The 25,969-nt window shown below is 39.0% G+C and overlaps 1 protein-coding gene across 1 annotated transcript in view; it reads right to left on the bottom strand.

The window, feature by feature from the left end:
• Window positions 1-25,969, bottom strand: part of EDNRA (endothelin receptor type A) — a 74,025-nt gene that overhangs the window by 34,459 nt on the left and 13,597 nt on the right. The window lies entirely within an intron of this gene.

Below are 25,969 nucleotides of genomic sequence, written 5' to 3'. Positions count from 1 at the left end.
TATGCCAATAATACTCAAGCTGAAAATACAGTCAAGGACTCTATTCCTTTTACAGTAGTGCCAAAGAAGATGAAATATCAGGGAATTTACCTAACAAAGGACGTGAAAGATCTCTGTAAAGAGAATTATGAAACTGTGAGAAAAGAAATAGCTGAAGATGTTAACAAATGAAAAAACATACCATGCTCATGGCTGGGAAGAATCAACATTGTTAAAATGTCCATACTACCTAAAGCAATATGCAGATATAATGCAATCCCTATTAAAGCACCATTGTCATACTTTAAGAGCTTAAAAAAGTAGTGCTTCATTTTATATAGAATCAGAAAAAACCTCAAATAGCCAATACATTACTCAGAAATAAAAACAAATCAGGAGGTATCATGTTACCAGATTTCAGGCTATACTATCAATCTATAGTGATCAAAAGAGCATGGTACTGGCACAAAAACAGAGAGGTAGATTTATGGAACAGAATAGAGAACCAAGAGATGAACCCAGCTACTTATCGTCATTTGATCTTTGATAAGCCTATGAAAAACATTCTACAGTGGGGGAAAAACTCCCTATTTAACAAATGGTGCTGGGTGAACTGGATGGCAACCTGTACAAGACTGAAACTGGACCTCACCTTTCACCATTAACAAAAATTGATTCTCACTGGATAAAACATTTAAATTTAAGACATGAAACTATAAAAATACCAGAAGAGAGTGCAGGGAAAACACTTGAAGAAATTGGCCTGGGAGAATATTTTATGAGGAGGACCCCCCCCTGGGCAATTGAAGCAACACCCAAAATATATTAGTGGGATCTGATCAAACTAAAAAGCTTTTGCATAGCTGAGAGCACAGTAAGTAAAGCAGAGCGACAATCTTCAGAATGGGAGAAGATTTTTGCAGGTTATGCTTCTGACAAGGTCTGATAACTAGAATCCACCAAGAACTCAAACTAATCAATAAAAAAAGAACAAATAACCCCATTTCTATGTGGGCAAGAGACTTGACAGAAACTTCTCTGAAGAAGATAGGTGCATGGCTTACAAACACATGAAAAAATGCTTATCATCTTTAATCATCAAAGAAATGCAAATTAAAACCACTTTGAGATATCATCTAACTCCAGTAAGATTAGTCCACACCACAAAATCCCAATACTACAGATGTTGGTGTGGTTGCGGAGAGACGGGAACGCTTCTATACTGCTGGTAGGAATGCAAGCTAATACGACCTTTTTGGAAAGAAGTTTGGAGAACACTCAAGGAACAAAAAGTAGACCTACCATTTGATCCTGCAATTCCTCTACTAGGTACATACCCAGAGGATCAAAAATCATTTTACAACAAAGAGATTTGCACCAGAATGTTTATTGCAGCCCAATTCTTAATTGCCAAGACATGGAAACAGCCCAAGTGCCCACTGACCCATGAATGGATTAACAAATTGTGGTATATGTACCCTATGGAATACTATGCAACCATAAAATGATGGAGACTTCACATCTATGTTTACCTGGATGGAGCTAGAACATATTCTTCTTAGTAAAGTATCTCAAGAATGGATAATGAAATCAATATATCATCACCTACACATTCATATGAGTGGTAAAACATAACTATAGTCCAGAAAGTAGAAGGGAAGAGGCGAGAGAGGGGAAGGGATGAGGGAGGTGGGAGGAAGGAGGGTATTTGGGGAGGCCTCACCTAATGTGCACAATGCAATAATACATTTCAAAACTATTAAGAAAAGAGTATAATTGTGATGGATGTATTAATCAGTACAATGTAAGTATTTCACATTGTATATCAAATCAGAACCCCATAAATGCTTCTATGTACACAGTTATGATTTAATAAAAACAAAAACAATTTTAAAAAAGATTAAAAAAAAGAGTCCAGGTTGAGGTGGGTGCAGTGGCTCAAGTCTATAATCCTAGCATTCTAGGAGGCCCTGGAGGGGAGATCCCATGAGCTCATGAGTTCGAGACCATCCTGAGCAAGAGCAAGACCCATCTATACTAGAAATAGAAAAACTATCTGGGTGTTGTAGTGGGTACCTATAGTTCCAGCTACTATGGAGGCTGAAGTAAGAAGATTGCCTGAGTCTAAGAGTTTGTAGTTGCTGTGAGCTATGATGATGCCATGGCACTCTACCCAGAGTGATAGCGTGAGATTGTTTAAAAAAAAAAAAAGAGTCCAGGTTGAAAAGGGGCTGCCTCTACCTATTCATTTAGAGCAGGCATCCTCAAACTTTTTAAACAGGGGGCCAGTTCACTGTCCCTCAGACCGTTGGAGGGCCGGACTATAGTTTTAAAAAAACAACAACTATGAACAAATTCCAATGCACACTGCACATATCTTCTTTTGAAGTAAAAAACAAAACGGGAACAAATACAATTCACACCACCTCATGTGGCCTGCAGGCTGCAGTTTGAAGACCCTGACTTAGAGAGCCCTCACAGTGGGCTGTGATGAGACTGCTCAGCTTCATCAGAGCTGCAGAGTGGGAACCTGGAGATGACCCACACCCTTGTCTCCCATCCCCAGCAGACTCCAAGAGGAACATTGTGGAGACCACAGGAGACAGTCTACTGAGTATGGGTTTTACTGGATTCTTGCCTTTGTTCTAGCTGATGTTCCCCCCCACAGTTGAAATAGAGTTTCTGATGCGTGTCTGAAAATGAAACCATTTTTAAATGGCACAAATGAATATAGAAATTCTGCATTTGTGGGGCTGATTTGGATGGTGTCCAAAATCGGCATCATAAAATTGAGAGACTGCACTTTTTAACCGGCCCAAACCAGATTTAGGGAAGAACTTGTTTGATGCACTGATAAGCAGCCTGTTTACAGGTGGTGAGATCCAAATGCGGGTTCTACACCCACCACTGTGTTTAGTGCAATGCAGTATCTCCTGTGGTTGGGAGCTCTTACACATAGGGAACGCATCTGTTTATGCCAGCTTTGGGGAACATATCTGACAATCAGAACGTAAGAAAAATGTAAAGAGCCAAATAGTTGATGTGAAATTTATGTCCTAAAGTCCACATACTTTAGTCATTGGCAAACTGCCTGAGTCTTCACCGCGGGGTGATTTATTCTTTCTTTACACCCATTGGACATAAAGCTTAGCTTTTATTATTCTTTGACCCATTGTACATCTGGAGCTGCTCATTCACAGGAACTTCCCAGAGCCATAGTTCTTAGTCTTGGCTGTATATTAGAATGATTTAGGACCTGATGCTAGACCAGTACTCACCAACCAGGGGTAATTTTGCCCCCAGGAAACAGTTGGCATTGTCCAAGCTCTGTCATCTTCCTGACCCCGTCCCTCTGGGAGGATGGTTAACTCTCTGCCTCTCACCTTCCTTGGAGGATTACTGAGGCCACAGAAGAGGCAGACCACATACAGGGCTTAGCAGAAGTAAGCATCTGAAGTATGAGCCATAACCAGTAATGGCCTCTGTCTGGCATGGTCACCTGTGGTCCAGGTTGTCAGGTGCAGGGTGCCCAAAACAAAAGGTGTTGCTTTCAGATAAGAGAAGTTTGTGTCATTAAGGTGACAGAAGAACTTTTTAAGCACTGTAACTGTCAAGTATACTGTTTACATTTAGGAGACTGTTAATCTACGTTAATTGACATTTTCGCTCCTTCTCTCACAAAAGTTTACTGGTAGTCCATGTCATAGCTTGTAGCTGTCCCTCTAACCACACTATGGAAATGCAGGCACTCAGTGTGACAAAGAGCACTTGTTGGGTATCCCTGACACCATTCAGGTTTTAGTAATAGTTGAGTAATCAGCTTATGTAGAATTACCTTGCGTTGCCTAAACTCATGTGCATCTAGTGAATGTTATCTAGCATACATGGCAGGTCTGTTTTAATTTAATTGAATAAAGATACAAATTGTTTGGCTGGCAGATATTAAATTATTATATGGAGGAAAAAAAAAGACTGCTTCCCAAGAAACTCACTGCTTGGAAGATGAATAGAAATAGTAACTTCTCAAGAAGCTCTTAAGCAATCTCCTGTGGGAGCTCAACAGAAGGAGAAGGTGGTGTGGCCTCATGGTAAAAAGAAAAGGCTTGGGAACAGGGCTGCTTTGTCTCCTGGCATGGCTTAGACATGTTACCTGTTCCTCCTGGAAACTGTGGGTAAGAAGAGTACCATATGGCTGGCCTAAGTCTTAAATGAATCAATAGATGTAGAGTACTTGGAACAGTTCCTGACCCATAAGAAATCACAAACATAAGTTTCTCTAAGACGGATTCCGAGGAACTGCTTCTTATTAAGCTACATTGAAGTTGGAAGACATAGAATTGTTGCTCCTACCCACATCTTTTACTATTGAATATTCAGTGTCTCAGTTTTTGCTGAGATCTTAACTTTTTAGAATCTGAAATACATAGATGTTAATAACAACCATGTGGAGGAGACAGAAAGGGAAGGGGGAGAATATTTTTAAAGACAGAGTTCCAGCACCACGAAGGATTTTTTTCTTAGAGGAAAGATTGTTCATGTAAGATACAGGGTTGTCATCCCTTCTTGTCTCATTCACCTGAAGGTGGGGAATAAAGAGAAATATAGTATCTCATTTTAATTACTCTGTTTGCTGGATACCAATCCAGAAGCAAGGGACTTGAGACTTCTACTTATTTTGTAAGCATATAACTAAAGGATCACTGGATGGATCTTTAAAGAAGAAAAATTAGATGTCCTCAATTTTGACCTCACAAGGTTAGTGCTAATTATATGCATCAATACTCTTAAGGTTTAATTCATAAAACAGAAAAGATTCTAGGGTGGAAAGAAAGAACCTTGTTTTTTCCTGAAAGGAGAAAAGATTTCACACATATGTCGTGAGTAAAGCCTTATGTTCTGTCATAACAAAGTGCAAGATTAATTTATAAGGACCAAGTTAACTCCATTTTGTTAAAACTAAATTCATCTTGTCCCTCAGTCTTCATTTTGCAGCTGCATACCAAAGGCGTTAGGCAACCTGCTCCTTCCCCCGGCTCCCCTCCTTGCCCCATGATCTGTGCCCTTGCACAACGTCTGCTCCGGTGATGGCAACACTCTCCCAGACACCGAAGGACAAATACTGCTCAGTCCCCTAGACCTCTATCAGCTCGCCCCAGTGGCTCACCTCACACCCACTCCCTTTTCTTTCCTTTCTATACCCTTAAAAACCTCCCTCCTTTTCAAGATCAGGGCTTCTCTGCTCTCCTGCTGCGCCAGGACCAGGGAGCCCAGGCTTGAGCTTGTAAATAAACAACCTCTTGCTTTTGCATTGGACTTGGTCTCTGGGTGATTTATGTGGGGGATGCGTGACTTGGGCACAACAAATTAATTATAGAAAATCGTTGTTCTGACCTGGGCACACAACAAGGCCTCACACCTAACGGAAAATTTTTATAGTTGATTTTAATTATCAGTCTCTGTGGTAGGACATGCTAGTGCTTATTTAAGAGAAAGAAGCAGGCAAAATAGAACACAGCAGAATAAAACAAGACAAAGGAGACCAGCAGAGATCCCTGCATATAGATTTAGGTTATAGCCCCCCCAAATTTATCAGTGCTTATGGTGATGGTGAATAGGGAAAAGGGAAAATCAATGGAATATTTGAAAGCATGCAGCTTGTTTAATGACTTACTGTGTAAACTCTTAAGATCATGAGTTAGTTCTTTATTGTAAAGTGTCGTGCAGTCATGATTATCTTGTATTTAGATGGGAAAATGAGCCAACAAAGATATAGTATGAAGCATGAAGAAAATGATACCATATGTATGTATGTTTTTTGGGTGAAAAAGAATACAATTGATGCTGACAAGCGATACCAAATAAAGTTGAAGTGATTTTGAATATTTAATCATAAATTTGTTAGAATGTAAAACTTTACAATTACTAACATTGAGGCACAAATTGAAATAGACAAACTCAAGATGGCTGAGCTACTCGTCATATTATGCAACACCATATAAGAATGTGTAGATTTTAATAATTCACCCATTAAAGCTTTAGAATGCTGGCTGGTAAATACTATGTACAGTGGGGACAGTATTCAAACCACAGTGTTCTATTTAGTGCAAAGAAGGAAGAAAGGAACATATTGAAGAGTAAGTAAGAAATGCTGGCTTATGGGTCTTGCCCTTCAAAAAATCCTTAAACCTTGGTTCCCTCCTCTGCCAAATAAGAAATACTGGGCTAGAACTAGATTCTCTCTAAATTCTCTCATCAGCTCTTAAATTGTATGATTATTTTGATATTAGAATTCTGGTCTGTAACTGGCTTCTCTGAAACTATTAAATTCATGTAAAAATGCAAAAGATCTAGAACAGCCAAAATAATTTTGACCAAACAACAGAGCGGGAGGACTTTACAGTACCCACTTAAACACTTGCTATAAATCTACAGTAATTGAGACAGGATGGTACTGGCATAATAATAAAGCATAGATCACTGGAACAGAAAAGGGAGTCCAGAAATGAGCTCTTATATTTACTGTTGATTGAATTTTCTTATTTATTTATATGTTTATTTATTTCACCACTTGGCCATTGGTTGTTGATTGAATTTTAACAAAAGTGCAAAGGTAATTAAATGAGAAGAGGATAGTTTTCTTCAACAAATGGTATTGAAACAATTTTATATCTATATTAAAAAAATGAATTTAGATGCTTACCTCACATCATACACAAAAATTCAGTCAAAATAGATTATAGGCCTGAATGCTAGAAAGAGCTAAAATTATAAAACTCTTGGAAGAAAACATTGGAGAAATTTTTTATAATATTGGATTAGGCAAAAATTTCATAGATAACGACAGCAGAAGCAGGACCTATAAAAGAAAAATTTGCTCAATTTAATCAAAACTAAGAATTTTTGCTCTTAAAAGACATTTAAAAAATAAAAAGCCATTAAATTGGAACAATATTTGCAAATTATGTATGTAATGAAGGACTTCTGAGTAGACTTTATAAAGAACTCCTACAATTAAAAAAATAGAAATATGACCCTAATTAAAAACGTGCAAAGGAATTCAATGGACATTTCACCAAAGTGTATATACAAGTAGGTTTGGACATGAAAAGTTATCAACATTCTTAGTCAGAGAAATGCAAGTTAAAACCACAATGAGATACCACCACACACCATTAGAATGGCTGTAAGGAACAGGCTGACCACAATTTAGTGTTGGTGAGGATGTGGAGAAACTGACACCCTCATACAATGCTGGTGGGAATGTGAAATGGCACAACCAATGCAATGCATGTTTCCCCAGTTTTACATATATTCATTGCTGCTCAGCCTGATCATCCAAGCTGTGTATGTCAGCAGCTTGTTCACTTTCATTGCCAAGTAGTATTCCCTGGTGTGGATGGTTTGTTTAACCACTCACTTATTGAAGAACATCTGAGTTGTTTTCAGGGCTTGGCGGTTACAATTAAAACTACTGTAAATATTAGCTTGACCACACACACCAAGGCTGGTGGGTTTGAACATGGCCTGGGCCTGCTAAACAACAATGACGACTGCAACAAAAAAATAGCCAGGCGTTGTGGCGGGTGCCTGTAGTCCCAGCTACTTGGGAGGCTGAGGCAAGAGAATCGCTTAAGCCCGAGTTTGAGGTTGCTGTGAGCTGTGAGCCACAGCACTCTACCCATGGCGGACAGCTTGAGACTGTGTCTCAAAAAAAAATAGCATATATATATAAATGCATAAGTTTTTGCATGAATATAATTTTTACTTCTCCTAGAATAAATGTCCAATTGTTCAATTGCTGGGTCTTATGGTAATTGCATGCTTAACTTTTTTCTAGAATGGCTTCTCATTCCATTCCCATGAGCAATGTATGAATGATCTAGTCTCCCCTTCTTCTTTGCCAGCATTAAATGTTTTCACTATTTTCCCAATTTCAGCCATTCAGATACGTGTGTAGAGATACTTTACTGTGATTTTGACTTGCATTTCCCTAAGGCTAATGATACTGAACATCTTTACATGTACTTCTTTTTCTTTTTTTTATTGTTAGGGATTCATTAAGTGTACAATAAGCTAGGTTACACTGATTGCAATTGTTAGGCAAAGTCCCTCTTGCAATCATGTCTTGCCCCCATAAAGTGTGACACACACCAAGGCCCCACCCCCCTCCCTCTGTCCCTCTTTCTGCTTTTCCTCCCCCCCATAAACTTAATTGTCATTAATTGTCCTCATATCAAAATTGAGTACATAGGATTCATGCATCTCCATTCTTCTGATGCTTTACTAAGGATAATGTCTTCCACTTCCATCCAGGTTAATACGAAGGATGTAAAGTCTCCATTTTTTTTTAATAGCTGAATAGTATTCCATGGTATACATGTACCACAGCTTGTTAATCCATTCCTGGGTTGGTGGGCATTTAGGCTGTTTCCACATTTTGGCGACTGTAAATTGAGCTGCAATAAACAGTCTAGTACAAGTGTCCTTATGATAAAAGGATTTTTCCCTTCTGGATAGATGCCCAGTGATGGGATTGCAGGATCAAATGGGAGGTCTAGCTTGAGTGCTTTGAGGTTTGTCCGTACTTCCTTCCAGAAAGGTTGTACTAGTTTGCAGTCGCACCAGCGGTGTAAAAGTGTTCCCTTCTCTACACATCCATGCCAGCATCTGCAGTTTTGAGATTTTGTGATGTGAGTCATTCTCACTGGGGTTAGATGATATCTCAAGGTTGTTTTGATTTGCATTTCTCTAATATATAGAGATGATGAACATTTTTCATATGTTAGCCATTTGTCATTTTTAGAGAAGGTTCTATTCATGTCTCTTGCCCATTGATATATGGGATTGTTGGCTTTTTCCATGTGGATTAATTTGAGTTCTCTATAGATCCTAGTTATCAAGCTTTTGTCTGATTGAAAATATGCAAATATCCTTTCCCATTCTGTAGGCTGTCTCTTTGCTTTGGTTATTGTCTCCTTAGCGGTGCAGAAGCTTTTCAGTTTAATGAAGTCCCATTTGTTTATTTTTGTTGTTGTTGCAATTGCCATGGCAGTCTTCTTCATGAAGTCTTTCCCCAGGCCAACATCTTCCAGTGTTTTTCCTATGCTTTCTTTGAGGATTTTTATTGTTTCATGCCTTAAATTTAAGTCCCTTATCCATCTTGAATCAATTTTTGTGAGCGGGGAAAGGTGTGGGTCCAGTTTCAGTCTTTTACATGTAGACATCCAGTTCTCCCAACACCATTTATTGAATAGGGAGTCTTTCCCCCAAGGTATGTTCTTGTTTGGTTTATCAAAGATTAGGTGGTTGTAAGATGTTAGTTTCATTTCTTGGTTTTCAATTTGATTCCAAATGTCTATGTCTCTGTTTTTGTGCCAGTACCATGCTGTCTTGAGCACTATGGCTTTGTAGTACAGACTAAAATCTGGTATGCTGATGCCCCCAGCTTTATTTTTATTACTAAGAACTGCCTTAGCTATAAGGGGTTTTTCCCGGTTCCATACAAAACGCAGAATCATTTTTTCCAAATCTTGAAAGTACGATCTTGGTATTTTGATAGGAATGGCATTGAATAGGTAGATTGCTTTGGGAAGTATAGACATTTTAACAATGTTGATTCTTCCCATCCATGAGCATGGTATGTTCTTCCATTTGTTAATATCCTCTGCTATTTCCTTTCTGAGGATTTCATAGTTTTCTTTATAGAGGTCCTTCACCTCCTTCGTTAGGTATATTCCTAGGTATTTCATTTTCTTTGAAACTATGGTGAAGGGAGTTGTGTCCTTAATTAGCTTCTCATCTTGACTGTTATTGGTGTACACAAAGGCTACTGACTTGTGGACATTGATTTTATATCCTGAAACATTACTGTATTTTTTGATGACTTCTAGGAGTCTTGTGTTTGAGTCTTTGGGGTTCTCTAAGTATAAGATCATGTCGTCAGCAAAGAGGGAGAGTTTGACCTCCTCTGCTCCCATTTGGATTCCCTTTATTTCCTTGTCTTGCCTAATTGTATTGGCTAGAACTTCCAGCACTATGTTGAATAGTAAAGGTGACAGAGGACAACCTTGTCTGGTTCCAGTTCTAAGAGGAAAAGCTTTCAGTTTTACTCCATTCAGTAAAATATTGGCTATGGGTTTGTCATAGATAGCTTCAATCAGTTTTAGAAATGTGCCACCTATGCCTATACTCTTCAGTGTTCTAATTAGAAAAGGATGCTGGATTTTATCAAATGCTTTTTCTGCATCTATTGAGAGGATCATGTGATCTTTATTTTTGCCTCTGTTAATATGGTGGATAACGTTTGTGGACTTGCGTATTTTAAACCTGCCTTGCATCCCTGGGATGAAGCCTACTTGATCATGATGAATGACTTTTTTGATGATAAGCTGTAATCTATTGGCTAGGATTCTGTTGAGAATTTTTGCGTCTATGTTCATGAGTGAGATTGGTCTGAAATTCTCCTTTTTGTTTGGGTCTTTTCCTGGTTTTGGTATCAGGGTGATGTTTGCTTCATAGAATGTGTTGGGGAAGATTCCTTCTTCCTCAATTTTTTGGAATAATTTCTGCAGGACAGGAATAAGCTCTTCCTTGAAGGTTTGATAGAATTCTGGAGTGAAGCCATCTGGACCAGGGTATTTTTTGTTTGGAAGCTTTTTTATTGTTTCTTTGATCTCAGTGCTTGAAATTGGTCTGTTCAGGAGCTCTATTTCTTCCTGGCTGAGTCTAGGGAGAGGGTGTGACTCCAAATATTGATCCATTTCTTTCACATTGTCAAATTTCTGGGCATAGAGTTTCTGGTAGTATTCAGAGATGATCTCTTGTATCTCTGTAGGATCAGTTGTTATTTCCCCTTTATCATTTCTGATTGAGGTTACTAGAGATTTTACTTTTCTATTCCTCGTTAGTCTGGCCAATGGTTTATCTATTTTATTTATTTTTTCAAAAAACCAACTCCTTGTTTCATTAATTTTCTGAATGATTCTTTTGTTTTCAAATTCATTGATCTCTGATTTGATTTTGGATATTTCTTTTCTTCTACTGAGTTTAGGCTTAGATTGTTCTTCTTTTTCCAATTCCATAAGATCTCTTGTGAGATTGTTGATGTGCTTTCTGTTTTTCGAATGTAGGCAGCTAAAGCGATGAATTTTCCTCTCAAAACTGCTTTTGCAGTATCCCACAGGTTTTGGTAGCTTGTGTCTTCATTATTGTTATGCTCAAGGAAGTTAATGGTTTCTTGTTTTATTTCTTCCTGCACCCATCTGTTATTCAACAGAAGATTGTTTAATTTCCATGCCTTTGGGTGGGGTCGAGCATTTTTGTTAGAGTTGAGTTCCACCTTTAGTGCCTTATGGTCTGAGAAGATACAAGGTAAAATTTCAATTCTTTTGATTCTGTTGATATTTGTTTTGTGTCCCAGCATATGATCAATTTTGGAGAATGTTCCATGGGGTGATGAGAAGAATGTATATTTTTTATCTTTGGGATGAAGTGTTCTATATGCGTCTATCAAGCACAGTTTTTCTAGGGTCTCATTTAAATCTCTTATATCCTTGTTTAATTTCTGTTTAGAGGATCTGTCCAGCTCTGTAAGAGGAGTGTTAAGGTCCCCTGTCATTATGGTATTATCAGATATCATATTGCTCAGACTGAGTAAGGTCTGTTTCAAGAATCTGGGAGCATTTGAATTGGGTGCATAGATATATAGAATTGAGATGTCTTCTTGTTGTATTTTTCCCTTGACCAATATAAAGTGACCATCTTTGTCTTTTTTGACTTTAGTTGCTTTAAATCCACATGTATCTGAAAATAAGATTGCAACTCCTCTTTCCTTCTGGATTCCATTTGCCTGAAAAATTGTCTTCCAACCCTTGACTCGGAGCTTTAATTTGTCTTTTGAAGCCAGGTGTGTTTCTTGCATACAGCAAATGGATGGCTTGTGTTTTTTAATCCAGTCAACCAATCTATGTCTCTTCAGTGGGGAATTCAAGCCATTAACATTTATTGAGATAATTGATAAGTGTGGTAGTATTCTATTCGTCTTTTTTTGTGAGAGTCCATTGCTTAGTTTTATCTTTTGCATCAGTGTGGAGGTTACGTTCTGTCCTTTAATTTCTGAGTTCTTACTTTGCTGCTGATCCATTGTGGTGGTCAGTGTGCAGAACAGGTTGAAGCATTTCCTGTAGAGCTGGTCTTGTTGTGGCGAATTTCCTCCATGTTTGTATATCCGTAAATGATTTGATTCCTCCGTCAATTTTGAAGCTTAGCTTAGCAGGGTACAGAATTCTGGGCTGGAAATTGTTCTGTTGAAGTAGATTAAAGGTAGATGACCATTGTCTTCTTGCTTGGAAAGTTTCATTAGAGAAGTGTGCGGTCACTCTGATGGATTTGCCCCTGTAGGTCAACTGGCGCTTACTCCTGGCAGCTTGCAGAATCTTTTCTTTTGTCTTGACTTTGGACAGGTTCATCACAATGTGTCTTGGAGAAGCTCGGTTAGAGTTGAGGCGACCTGGGGTCCGATATCCCTCTGAAAGCAGTGTGTCAGAATCTTTGGTGAAATTTGGGAAATTTTCTTTTATAATATTCTCTAGTATGGCTTCCATTCCTCTGGGGCATTCTTCTTCCCCTTCTGGAATTCCTATAACTCGTATGTTGGAACGCTTCATAAAGTCCCATAATTCTGACAGTGAACGTTCTGCTTTCTCTCTCTTCTTTTCTGCCTCTTTTACTATCTGAGTTATCTCAAAAACTTTGTCTTCTACTTCTGAAATTCTTTCTTCTGCATGGTCTAACCTGTTGCTGATACTTTCCATTGCATCTTTAAGTTCCCTGATTGACTGTTTCATTTCCTTCAGCTCTGCTGTATCCTTTTTATATTCTTCATATCGTTCATCTCTTATTTGATTCTGTTTTTGAATTTCCTTTTGGTTAATTTCCACTTTATTAGCAGTTTCCTTCATTGTTTCCATCATTTCTTTCATTGTTTTCAACATGTGTATTCTAAATTCCCTTTCTGTCATTCCTAACATTTCTTTAAGGTGGAATCCTCTGCAGTAGCTACCTCATGGTCCCTTGGTGGGGTTGTTCTGGACTGGTTCTTCCTGTTGCCTGGAGTTTTCTGCTGATTCTTCCTCATGAGTGATTTGTTTTATCTGTTTCCTTGCCCTAATTTTCCTTTCACTTCCTCTTGCTCTTTAAGTTCTCATGCCTGTGGACTAAGGGTTACTGGACCAGAAGGGTGAGAAGGTTGAAGAGCAAAAACGGGATGAAAGAAAGGAGGACCAAGTGATAGGAAAAAAAGAAGAAAAATAGAGAAAGGAGAGGTGGTGGGTAAAAGGAATATTGACAAAAAGTAGAGAGGCACAGAAAGAGGGAGACAGAGCAATATAGGTGTACAGTAGGGTACTTTGATACAACCTTAAAAAGAAAACCACCTTCTGGGGGTGCCCAGTTGGGTGGTTCCCTTGAGGTCAGCAGCTCTTTGGTAACCTGATCAGATACAGTATCCCACCTCCACCAAGTAGAGAGGAAAGACAAAAATGCTATAAATCAAACCAAAACAAGCAAACAGAAAGCTTCATGGGATAAAATTGGCTGGAAAAACCAAAGAATAGCGGTAGCAACACTAACAAAAATGAAGTTCTAATTATTGAAATAGGCAGCAATGGGAAATTATAATTAAACTAGAAAAATTGAGAAAGAAAAAGGATCTGTATGTAAAAGGTTGAACTTAAAAAACAAAACAACAATCAACAACATCAAAATAAACAAAAAAAACAACCAAACCAAAAAAAAAAAAAAAACCACAACCAAAAACAAAGCAGTATGTATATGTTATTGAATATTGTCTGGGCAACACGTGGTCTTCTGGGGTATGAGATGTTAATGACAGTTCTGATATGACTGGAGGCTGCTAGTTTGTCAACCCCCAGCGGGTAGACACCCTAAATCTCTCTTCAGCCCACTTAAAAGGCACTTTGAACTTGTTCACTTACTGAGCAGAAGCTTTCCCAGGGAAGTGCTCGTCGCTGGAATCACTGCTGAAGTGGCTATCCACTTACCCTGTGTGCCAAAACTGTTCTCCCTCTGCCTCCGAGGGTTAGGGCTGCAAGGCGGCTCAGACCCCGCCCTTAGGCTACTTGGTTGCTGGGTTACCAGCTCCCACCCAATTCTAGCTCTGCGACCCTGAGGGCGGAGCTTGCCGGGGCAGGTCGTTCACAATGGCTGCCTGTGACCCAGAGCCAAACACTATTAGCTCCGTCTGGCTCAGCGGCTCAGACTGGGGCCCTAGACAATGGCCAAAGTTCTCCGCACTGCCGCTCAGGCTCTCCCCAAGGCAGTTCAGCTGAGTGCCAAGTCCAAAGACACCAAAACAGTTCACAGGTAAGGCCTTTCTGGTTTGCAGTCTCGCTGCTACTGAACTTACAGTTGCAGGCGGGTTTAGACGAATTGAACACACGCGACCACTTGCCGGTTTTCCAGTGTTTTAGTCCTCCTCTTGGGGTCCAGAAGTCTCTCGCTGACTCCCTGTATCCTCTCAGGGGTGATGATAGGCAGATCCCACCAGCCAGAGATGCCTGGAGTCCTATATCCCCAGACTCACGGTGCCCAGATGCAAAGAAGCTGTTACTCGGCTGCCATCTTGCTCCACCTCCCTTTATGATATTTTTAATATTTTCTTTGCTGGTATAATAAATTAGAACCTACATTTATCTTCACTATAAACTTGTAGTAATCACTTTTTTGAAAGAGATATTGAAGTTTCTAACCTACATTAACTTTGACATAATGATTCCTTTAGTTAAAATAGTTACAATAAACACCTTAGTAGCAGACACTGGGATGGTTTAACACATAAGCAGCTGAACATTTTGTTTCAATGAATGTGGAGAAGTTCTGCAGATGAGAGCTATACATTTTTTTTTCCTGCCCTTTCCTGTTGCCTATTCCCTGTGGTCTGTACTCTCCCCAGGAGCTATGCCCCAATGCTGAAAGGTCAGTACACAGGGATTCTTGTCACTTTGCTCTGTTAGGATAAGACCTGGAAGGAAGGTATTCATCCAATGGAGTGGATTATCTATCACATGCATCAATTAAGAACTGACTATTATTTTCAGCAAAAAGGAAGTGTCTGTGGGATGAACTTCAGTGAAGTGAAGCCTAGTATCCACAAACATTTTGTACAAAAATGAAATATTTTTGAATGCCTGAAGAAGAAAAGATGGTGTTTTATATTTCTCCCAGATGTTAAAATGATATTCCCCTTTCTTATCAAAATTAGAAACAGAGCTGGTTAGCCACATGTAGAAGACTAGAACTGGACCTGTACCTCTCACCATTTACAAAAATTGACTCTTATTAGATAAAATATTTAAATTTAAGGCGTGAAAAAAAATTCTAGAAGAAAGCGTGGAAAAAACTCTTGATGATATTGGCTTGGGAAAAGATTTTATGAAGATCCCATTGACAATTGTAGCAACACCAAAAATAAATAAATGGGACATGATCAAGCTAAAAAAATTATGCACAGCTAAGGGCACCACTAAAGCAAACAGAAAACCTTCAGAATGGGAGACGATATTTGGATGCTATGAATCTGACAAAGGGCTACTAACTAGAATCTACAGGGAACTCAAATTAATCAACAAGGAAAGAGCAACAATCTCATTTATAAGTGGGTAAGAGACATGAACAAAACCTTCTCAGAAAAAGATGAATGGCCAACAAACACATGAAAAATTGCTCATTGTCCCTAATCATCAGAGAAATGCAGATCAAAACCACCTTGAGGTATCACCTAGCCCCAGTGAGAATGGCCCGCATCACAAAGTCCCAAAGCTGCAGATGCTGGTGTGGATGTAGAGGGAAGGGAACACTTTTATACTGCTGGTGGGACTGCAAACTAATATAGCTTCATTGGAAAGAAGTATGGAGAATCCTCAAAGAGCTGAAAGTAAACCTTCCATTCGATTCCACAATCCCATTACTAGGTATCTACCCAGAAGAAAAACATTTTACCATAAGGACATTTGCATTAGAATGTTTATTGAAGCCCATCATCCATAATCATCAGAGAAACGCAAATCAAAACCACTTTGAGACATCATCTAACACCATTGAGAATAGTCCACATCACTGGGTCCTGAAGCAACATATGCTGGCCTGGGCGTGGAGAGAAGGGTCAACACTCTTGCACTAGTGGTGCGACTGCAAAGTGGTACAGCCTCCATGGAAAGAAGTATGGAGATTCCTCAAAGAACTAAAAGTAGACCAACCATTTGATCCCACAATTCCACTACTAGGCTTCTACCCAGAAGAACAAAAATAATTTTACCATAAACACATTTGCACAAGACTGTTTATCACAGCTCTATTCACTATCACCAAGATGTGGAATCAACCCAACTGCCCAGCAACACATGAATGGATTAATAAACTGTGGTATATGTATGCCATGAAATACTATTCAGCCATAATAAGATGGAGACTTTACATCTTTTGTATTAACCTGGATGGAGTTGAAGAACATTCTCCTTAGTAAAGTAGCATAAGGGTGGAAAAGCAAAAGTATCCAATGTACTCAATACTAATATGATACCAATAAATAATCATCTACACACCTACATGGGAGAAAAACACAATGAAATTCAAGTTCAGGGAAAGGGGAGAGAGAGAAGAGAGAGGAGGAGAGGAAGAGAGGAGGGGAGGAGAGGAGGAAGGGGGATGGGTAAGCTCTCACCCAGTGAACGCATTGCAGGAATGTACAGCACACCCACTGGGTGAAAGGCTCAACAACAGCTTGAGTTTCACCTTGGATTTACAAATGCAAACAGCATAACCTAAACGTTTTAACCCTCTTACTAATCTGAAATTTAAAAAAATAGTAAGTATAACTGTAAAAAAAAAGAAAGAAAGCTCTCAAAACAAGCTAAAGGACAAACAAAAGAAAAATTAAAAAAATATTATTTTCTTTCTTGGAAAACCATTGTTTTATACTCATGCATTTAGGTACAAAACTTTATATATCAACTTCAGGCTGAATTCACACACACCACATTATAAACTAAGTGAAAAAGGCAGTCATACCAGTCTTTTACATAAAATGTTTCAGCTAGTAGATTACATAAATATCTCTGAAGAGACACCTGCCATTCTAGCATCCCCGATATTTCAAAAACAGCTACAGACATGCTATCCCTTGACATCAGAGAAGTTGTGGCCATACACTCGTCATTCAGGACTTCCATCTCAGTCTTCAACTACTGTCTGGCCAGTAGAAGGGCTGAGTTTGGATACTGGCTTCTGAGTTTCTCATTCTGAACTATGCAAAAAAAAAAAAAAAAAAAGGAAGCAGAAACTGGATGGGAATTCCTACATTTGTCTTCATAACTGTTGTATCTGGAGAAAGTATAATTCTTTACCCTGATGCACAGGCTCATCTTAATCTCATCCTGAAACATCGAAACTCTTCAAATAGAAGATGAAAATAGTTTGGTTCCATTTTGAGTATTTTTATGATATAGAATAGACTGGGGAAAACTGCTACTCTAATCTATATGAATCATTTATTATCTAATAGTTAGGATTCATGGATTTGATAATTTTCAGGTGAATGAATTCTGAAATGATTTAATTCTAGAACCCATAAACTTTGACTATATACTAGTGATTGCCTCAGTGTAGGAAAGGGTCTAATTTTCTGATACATTTTTCTTAAGTTACTAACATGTTTTTCATTTTGAGTTAAAATGTATACTTCTAAAAATGTAAATGACATATAAAATTATTGTGAGGCATTTGATTCATTTTCAAAAATTTAATACATTTTCCAAAATTAGTTTCCTATTTTTTCGCCATTTTTGTAAATAATCTTAGTGCATAAGAATAAAAGAGACTTACTCCCTCCCTGGTATTTTCTACTTAAAGATACTCCAAAGGAAGGAAAAATACCTAATCCAAAAATATGTTTAGGAACCCTTACACATTGCTGGTGGGAGTGCAACATAATACAACTATTATGAGGGCAATTTTGCAGTCTCTATCCAAGAAATGCATACATTTGACCTTTAATGTGGGACTCCCATGTGTGGGAATTTTTCATATGGCTATACCCATGCTTGTACAGATGGCATACACATTTGTTTATAATTGCAGCATAGTCTGTGAAAATAAAAGTTCAGAACAATGGATTACTTTAGCTATGGCTCTCTCCCACAATGGGATACAGTGAAACTGTAAAAAAGAATGAAGAAGAACCTCTGTAGTTGACCACCTCCCTACAATGATCAGGCCTTTAGGATGACCTCATTTTCACAGATTGGACACTCATCACATGTACATAATCAGTACACCATGCCTAGTTCCTTATGTTGCCCACCTCCCTATGTTGAACAGTTTGTTAGTCTCTTGGGTTGTCAAATTAAAGAGATTCTACTGTATTGACATTCAAAGATCTCCAAGATATACTGTCAGTTGATAAGAGGAAGGTGGAGAACATTGTATAAGAAATAGGCAGAGAGTATGCTGGCATAAAGAAACACTGAAAAGATAAAGCAAAATTTTGTAAAGTGATTCTCTGTGGGAGGTTGAGTGGGGAAATTGGGTGGTCAGGGACTGGTCTAGGAGGAAGATTTCCCAATGTACTCCTTTTTCTATTTTCTTGATTTTTTTAAATTCATGCGAATACATTCCCTATTAAAATAAAAAATAGGATTTTCTTGATTTATGGGAATGTGGAAAGCAAAAATGTGTGAGAGCACACCCACTGTTAGCATAGGAACTGCTTTAGCAGAGAAGAGGGGTCTGGACACGATGAAGGGATGACAGATATTAAGCTCTAAGACACTTCCTTTCCTCAATCATTTATCCAAAATTTCTGGCTAAGATATAACTTTATTAGACATCCTCAGTTCTAGTACCAGCTTTCTCTTCTGGGCTATTTCCACAAAGAAACGAAATGTTTATCATTTCGTAAGAGTTCACTAGAGTTACTGCAAACAAATAAAGAATTTCAGAACCACAGGAGAAGTGGGCTCTGGTGTGGCCACTGACAGGCTGCTTCTATTGTACCAGCCTGAAGGGAGGGGTGATTCAAGTTGATGCCTCTGTAAAATTATAAATAGCTCAGTGTTCTCATTCCTCAAGCTGTTTTCACACAGAACTACAGATGTTGATTCCCCATGTTCTGAGAGTCTGTGCTCCCTCCCTCCCTTCCTCAAATATATTTGAAATGTCTCTGAGCCTTGGTTGGATTACATGGGTGAGTCCCAAGGGTGGGTCTCCATCACCCAACTCTGCTTTCTTTTCTCCATCCCTGTTCCTTTGTCCTCTTCACCCCACATTTTAGAAAGCTCTAATGTATGCAGATAATATCTGTGCCACAAGTCAGCTGTACACCCGCACATATACACACACAGTGTAAAAACAAAAAGGGAACATGGGATACGTCTATCTCTTTCTCCACTACCCCTCTGCCTGTGACATGCCTTCTCATCCGCTGTCAGAGAAATAGTCTCCGACTTTTGTAGCATAGAGGCAAAAAAGAAATTCACCCATATTTAGTTATGACCTTGTGATTTAATTGGTCCATTCAAGGAAATAAAAAGTGTAGTGCTTTGCTGACCAAATAATTTCACATATGTTAAAGGTTTTTTTCTTTTACCATTAAGATCTTGAGAGAGCAATAGTTTTTTAGCATGAAATTTCCCTAAAATAAATGGAAAAAAATCTTCTTTCCTTTCATCTTTTCCTTTATCCTAACTGAAGCATGAAGGCTACTCCAAAATCTGCCCACCTGGTATAGCGTTGCTTTTAGTTATTTAAAAGATTATGTAATAAATACCTCTAAGAGTACGATAAAGAGTTTAAAACATGCTTAATTTTGACAAGAACACGCATAATTTGTTCAACAGGTTTCAAGGATACCTGGTTGCTGAGACCCCTCCAAAGAAGCCAAAGTTATGATGTTCAGCTAACATAAATGGGAAACACAGAGACACAACAAGAGACCTTGTCACCTTGGAAAACGTCAAGTCAAAGGTTATAAAGCTTTATCCACATTTTTGGAGTTCAGATCTTGAGCTCTGACTCCCTAGGGCTCAACATGGAGGTGGGGGAGAGGCAGGCAGAGCAGTTAGTGAGATGCCGCAGGGGCTGAAAAGCGTTTTCCTCAATGTTTTAGGGTTTCTGGGCCACATGGTGTATGAGGAAACTACTCACAGAAGCTGCTGTAGGAAATACGTAAGCAATGGGTATGGCTGGGTTCCGATAAAACTTCATTCTGGCGCCCGTAGCTCAGTGAGTAGGGCTCTGGCTACGTACACCGGGGCCTGCTGAAGAACAATGACAACTGCAACCAAGAAATAGCCAGGCGTTGTGGCCGGTGCCTGTAGTCCCACCTACTTGGGAGGCTGAGGCAAGAGAATCGCTTAAGCCCAAGAGTTGAGGTGGCTGTGTGCACTCTACTGAGGGTAACATAGTGAGACTCTGTCTGAAAAAGAAAAACAAACAACAACAAAAAATCTTCATTCTGGTTATAATTTGCCAACCCCTGGGTAGGAGAATCAAACAGGAGGAACCAGAGATGGTGAGTACTGGGTGCTTGCAAATCAGGCCCTGGTATATTGTCCTAGTAAATACCACTCCTGCTGGACTGACTTCTCCCCCTTTATGGTGAACCAGTAGCTGGAGGCGACTGAACATCATAACTTTGGCTTCTTTGGAGGGGTCTCAGCAACCAGGTATCCTTGAAACCTGTTGAACAAACTACACGTGTTCTTGTCAAAATTAAGCATGTTTTAAACTCTTTATCGTACTCTTAGAGGTATTTATTACATAATCTTTTAAATAACTAAAAGCAACACTACACCAGGTGGGCAGATTTTAGAGTAGCCTTCATGTCCAGAAAAATCAGTGACAATATGACTGTGAAGCGAAGTATTTCCTCAAAATAAAAAGCAGTAAAGTTTCAACGACTCACTTGTTTGAATTCCTATTCATAAGACTGCAAAAGTAAGCGCTCAGACCTTTCACATAGTTCCGCCTGCCTTCCTGGGAGTGTGTATTATTTACATCATACAGTAGTTCCATTCAATAGGTGGTCGGTGGTTTTGATAAATAGAATTTCTTCTTTTGGGATGCTGTAATGCAATTTTTGCTGACAATATTAAGAGGGATTTTTCGTTTAGCTCTGTCTTCATATATTACAATTTACTAAATTTCCATATCAACCCTTTCCACTCAGCCAGTCTTGTGTTAGTATAAAGTGGTAACCAAATTACAACTAAAACTCAAAAGTTTTACCTATTATCTCAGTGACATCGTCTGGAAAACTATCAATCCGACTTTGACTCTTACAACATTTACTATCTGTAATCAGTGCTTCTTCATTAGTGTTTCATGGTGTGTTTTAAAGTTTTAAAATAAATAACCCCCTTATTATAATAGCAGTGGGAACATGCTGAAACTTAATTTTCTTTCAAATCTCAGATTAATTTGATTTATTTTGTTTTGGCTGTATGTATTACTCTTGGAGAAGGAGCGATGACAGTTTTTCCATTTTCTTTTTCTTTTTTTGGAGACAGAGCCTCAAGCTGTTGCCCTAGGTAGAGTGCTGTTGCATCACAGCTCACAGCAACCTCCAACTCCTGGGTTAAAGAGATTCTCCTGCCTCCGCCTCCCAAGTAGCTGGGACTACAGGCGCCTGGCGCAACGCCTGGCTACTTTTCAGTTGCAGCCGTCATTGTTGTTTGGTGGGCCCAGGCTGGATTCGAACCCGCCAGCTTAGGTGTATGTGGCTGGCGCCTTAGCCGCTTGAGCCACAGGCGCCGAGCCCAGTTTTTCCATTTTCAAAGGAAATATTAATAGGTGTTTCACATCAAAAATGGTATCTATTTTGTGTTCTGTGGACTCAAAAAGTTCAACACAATACTTGAGTATAAAACTTCTCTGGTATTTAGAGAATAGAACATGAGCAACTCAAAATCATGGCTATCCTAGCTTTTTCTGTATTTTCTATAGAGGCTTAGTCAGTGTGTGAGTTTACTTGGCATTGATTATGGAAGAAGATAATAGATTTTCTTGAAAAGCAAAGAAAATTATAACATACAAAATTCACACGTAGGCCACACAGGTCTTTGAAGCTTTTAGAATGAGAAGAAGTTCTGTTTAGGAAATAATGCCTAGTTCTTAATTTTGTACCACATCCTGATATAGTTCTCTAAAATTGCTGATTAAAATATAAAAAGATGGGCGGTGCCTGTGGTTCAAAGGAGTAGGGTACTGGTCCCTTATGCCGGAGGTGGTGGGTTCAAACCCAGCCCAGGCCAAAAACTGCCAAAAAAAAAAAAATATATATATATATATATATACACACATATATATATATAAATAAAGATTATGGGCCAGGTGCAGTGGCTCACACCTGTAATCCTAACACTCTGGGAAGCCGAGGTGGGAGGATTGCTTGAGCTCAGAAGTCTGAGATCAGCCTCAGCAAGAGCAAGATCCCATTTCTACTAGAAAAACTAGCCAGGCATTGTAGCAGGCGCCTGTTGTCCCAGCTACTTAGGAGGCTGAGGCAAGAGGATCACTTGAGCCCAAGAGTTTGAAGTTGCTGTGAGCTATGATGCCATAGCACTCTACCTAGGGTGACAAAGTACGACTTTGTCTCAAGGAAAAAAGGATTATGATCAAGAAGAATTATGTTAAAAATATTTATTTAGGGCTCAGAGCCTGTAGCTCAAGCAGCTAAGGTGCCAGCCACATACACCAGAGCTGGCAGGTTTGAATCCAGCCTGGGCCTGCCAAACAACAATGACAAGTACAACCAAAAAAATAGCTGGGCATTGTGGCAGGTGCCTGTAGTCCCAGCTACTTGGGAGGCTGAGGCAAGAGAATTGCTTAAGCACAGGAGTTGGAGGTTGCAGTGAGCTATAGTGCCACGGAACTCTACCCAGGGTGACAACTTGAGGCTCTGTCTTCAAAAAAAAAAAACAAAAACAAATATATATATATATACACATATATATAATATATATTTAGTATAATACATAGCTATATGTGTTGGCCTATAAATATTACAGTTATCTTTATACCTATATACATATGTATTTTATAGGCATTTTAAATATTCTATATATATATATAAAAGATAACACATGAGAATGTACATAGTTATACTATTCATAATAGCTCAAAACTTGGTAACTTTTTTTTTGAGACAGAGTCTCACTATGTCGCCCTCAGTAGAGTGCTGTGGCGTCACACCTCACAGCCACCTCAAACTCTTGGGCTTAAGCGATTCTTTTGCCTCAGCTTCCCAAGTAGCTGGGACTAAAGGCTCCAGCCGCAATGCCTGGCTATTTTAGTTGTTGTTGTTATTGTACAGCAGGCCTGGCCGAGTTCAAACCCGGCAGCCCCAGTTTATGTGGCTGGTGCCCTAGCTGCTGAGCTACAGGCGCCGAGCCTTGATAACTTTTTTCAAACTGGATACTTTTTAATGGCTACTTTCAGTAGAATGGATAAATAAGGGTGACATGTTCACACAGTGAAATATGATACAAGAGTGAGAATGAATCAGCTACAACTAAATCTAACAATATGGATGACTGTCACAAAAACAATGGTCAGTAAAGGAATCCAGAAACAAAACAATATCTGTAGGTATCGTGATTCCATATACATAAAACACAAACATAAGCAAACTAATTCAGACAGTGTTAGAAGTCAAGAAAAGTGTGTGCCTTAGGGCTGGGGGATTGCTGATAATGGTCTGTTTGTTGATCCTGGTTACACACACGTGTAAACCTTGTGAAAATTCACAAGGCTGACATGCACATTTTTTCTGTATGTACAGTATAACAAAATGTGTAAAAGTTTAACAAGTATTATAACTCTTAAATAGTGTAACACTACCCTAATTTTCAAAACTTTAGCTTCTATAAGCAAATGACATTTGAGAAAACAACGAAGATAAATGCAGTGAAAGGCCCTATGTATGACATAAATGACACCATTTTAAAAGAGAAACTTCAGTGTATTCTAGACATTTTTATTTTGTGAAATAAAATCTTAAGTCTTCCTTCAAGCTGAGAGTTCATAGTGGTCAGAGTTGGTTTTTTTTTGTACAATATTCTGCAAAATTGCTTTATTTGACATAAAACTCAGGAGAGATGATGGGGCCTAATGTGGTAATAATTTGTTCAAGAAATGTGTCTCCATTTCCTTTTATTTTAAACAAGCTCAACATTGTTTCCTTTATTTGCTACTTTAAAAATTAAGAATAAAGGCGGTGCCTGTGGCTCAGTGGGTAGGGTGCCGGCCCCATACACTGAGGGTGGTAGGTTTGAATCCAGCCCCGGCCAAACTGCAACAAAAAATAACTGGGCGTCATGGTGGGTGCCTGTAGTCCCAGCTACTCGGGAGGCTGAGGCAAGAGAATGGCCTAAGCCCAGGAGCTGGAGGTTGCTGTGAGCTGTAATCCCACATCACTCTACCTAGGGCAACAGAATAAGACTCTTGACTATTAAAAAAAAAAAAAAAGAATAAATAATAAGTTTCCTTATTCATTAGATTTAATGGGACTATTTCACAAAAGATATGCTTATATAGAAATCTTTAAAAACTGGAGATTTCTGGCTTCTTTTTGTTAGTTTAGACAGATTCCAAATATCATCTACCATGTTTCCACCTTCTCCTTTTAATTCCTGTGCATCTGGTAAACCCCTCGGGTTGCAACATTTAGCTTTATCAATACAGTCTGATGTTTCTACCCCAACAGTGACTGTGCACTAGCCATAGACATTCACTTCTCTGTGTCATGTCCACAGACAAGTAGCCTGGTCTTTCATGTGATAACCGGATGAGACATGCGTTTGGCAAAAAGTATTCCTCTGAGCAGATGTGTCTAGGCAATTAGTCCATCAAAGAACTCAACCTTTCTCCTCAGTTTATTTTTTATTTTCTGGCTCTCCTTCCGTCGGTTGACCTCACTGGCATGACAACGAGTATAGGATACAAAAATCCTGTTGACCAGATGTTCCACAGCAATCTGCAAGAGTTTCAAAATAGAGGCTATTTTGGAGAGCAATCTCCCTCATGTACATGTTTTCTTATGTGATGTGTTACTTCTGTCTTACTAAGGAAGCTGTTGGATTTAATGAAAAAGATAAAAGGGAATGATTTTCATCTCTGAACAGTGTTTGAAAGTCTATTTCTGTGCTAGGGATGATATTCTGATAATTATAAAGTTTGTCTTATGAGGTGTATGGACATGAGGCAGCAAGGCTGCTTGGCTAACAGCACAGTCTCAGGGACGAGACTGGATCCCAATCCTGGCCCTGCCACTTGCTAGCAGTGTTTAAACAACAAAGGCGTATCATAAATTTGTTGCGATAGTGTCATGAGTTAGCTTGGCACAGAGTAAACACTAAATTTTAGGTAATATTATTCTCATGTTATATATTGGTATTCACACATTTTAAGATTGTATATTTTTTCTTCATTGATTTAGAATAGCCAGATATTTCTTGTTAAATTGTAAGCAAGATCATGTCACCTATCTGCACAAACTTTCCAAAAACTTCCTATCTCATTTGGAGGAAAACGCCAAAAGCTTTTAAAAAATTAAACATCTTCATATACACCTGTATGGTAGCATGACCATTTGTCCTGGTTTATCCAGGATGGTCCTGGTTTATGCCTACTGCCCAGATGTAATAATATATAGTGTCTCCTTTCACTTTCAGAAGTGTTCTGGTTTGGATAATAAATGATATAGATCCCTATTATTAGGCTCTATGTGATCTGCCTCTCCCAATTCTTGTCCTACATTCATCTCCCTGCGACCTCACCCACTCCCACTCTCTCCCTTCCACTTACCCACATGGCCTCCCTGCTGTTTCCTTCACCCTCCAGGCACATTCCTGCCTCAGGGCCTTTGCACTTGCTGTTTCCTCTAACTAGAATGCTCTTACCTCAGATCGATACATGG

Source organism: Nycticebus coucang, chromosome 1 (assembly GCF_027406575.1).
Source record: "Nycticebus coucang isolate mNycCou1 chromosome 1, mNycCou1.pri, whole genome shotgun sequence".
Lineage (NCBI taxonomy): Eukaryota > Metazoa > Chordata > Mammalia > Primates > Lorisidae > Nycticebus > Nycticebus coucang.
Note: the sequence above shows the minus strand (reverse complement) of the source record. Positions and strands in the feature narration are given on the sequence as shown.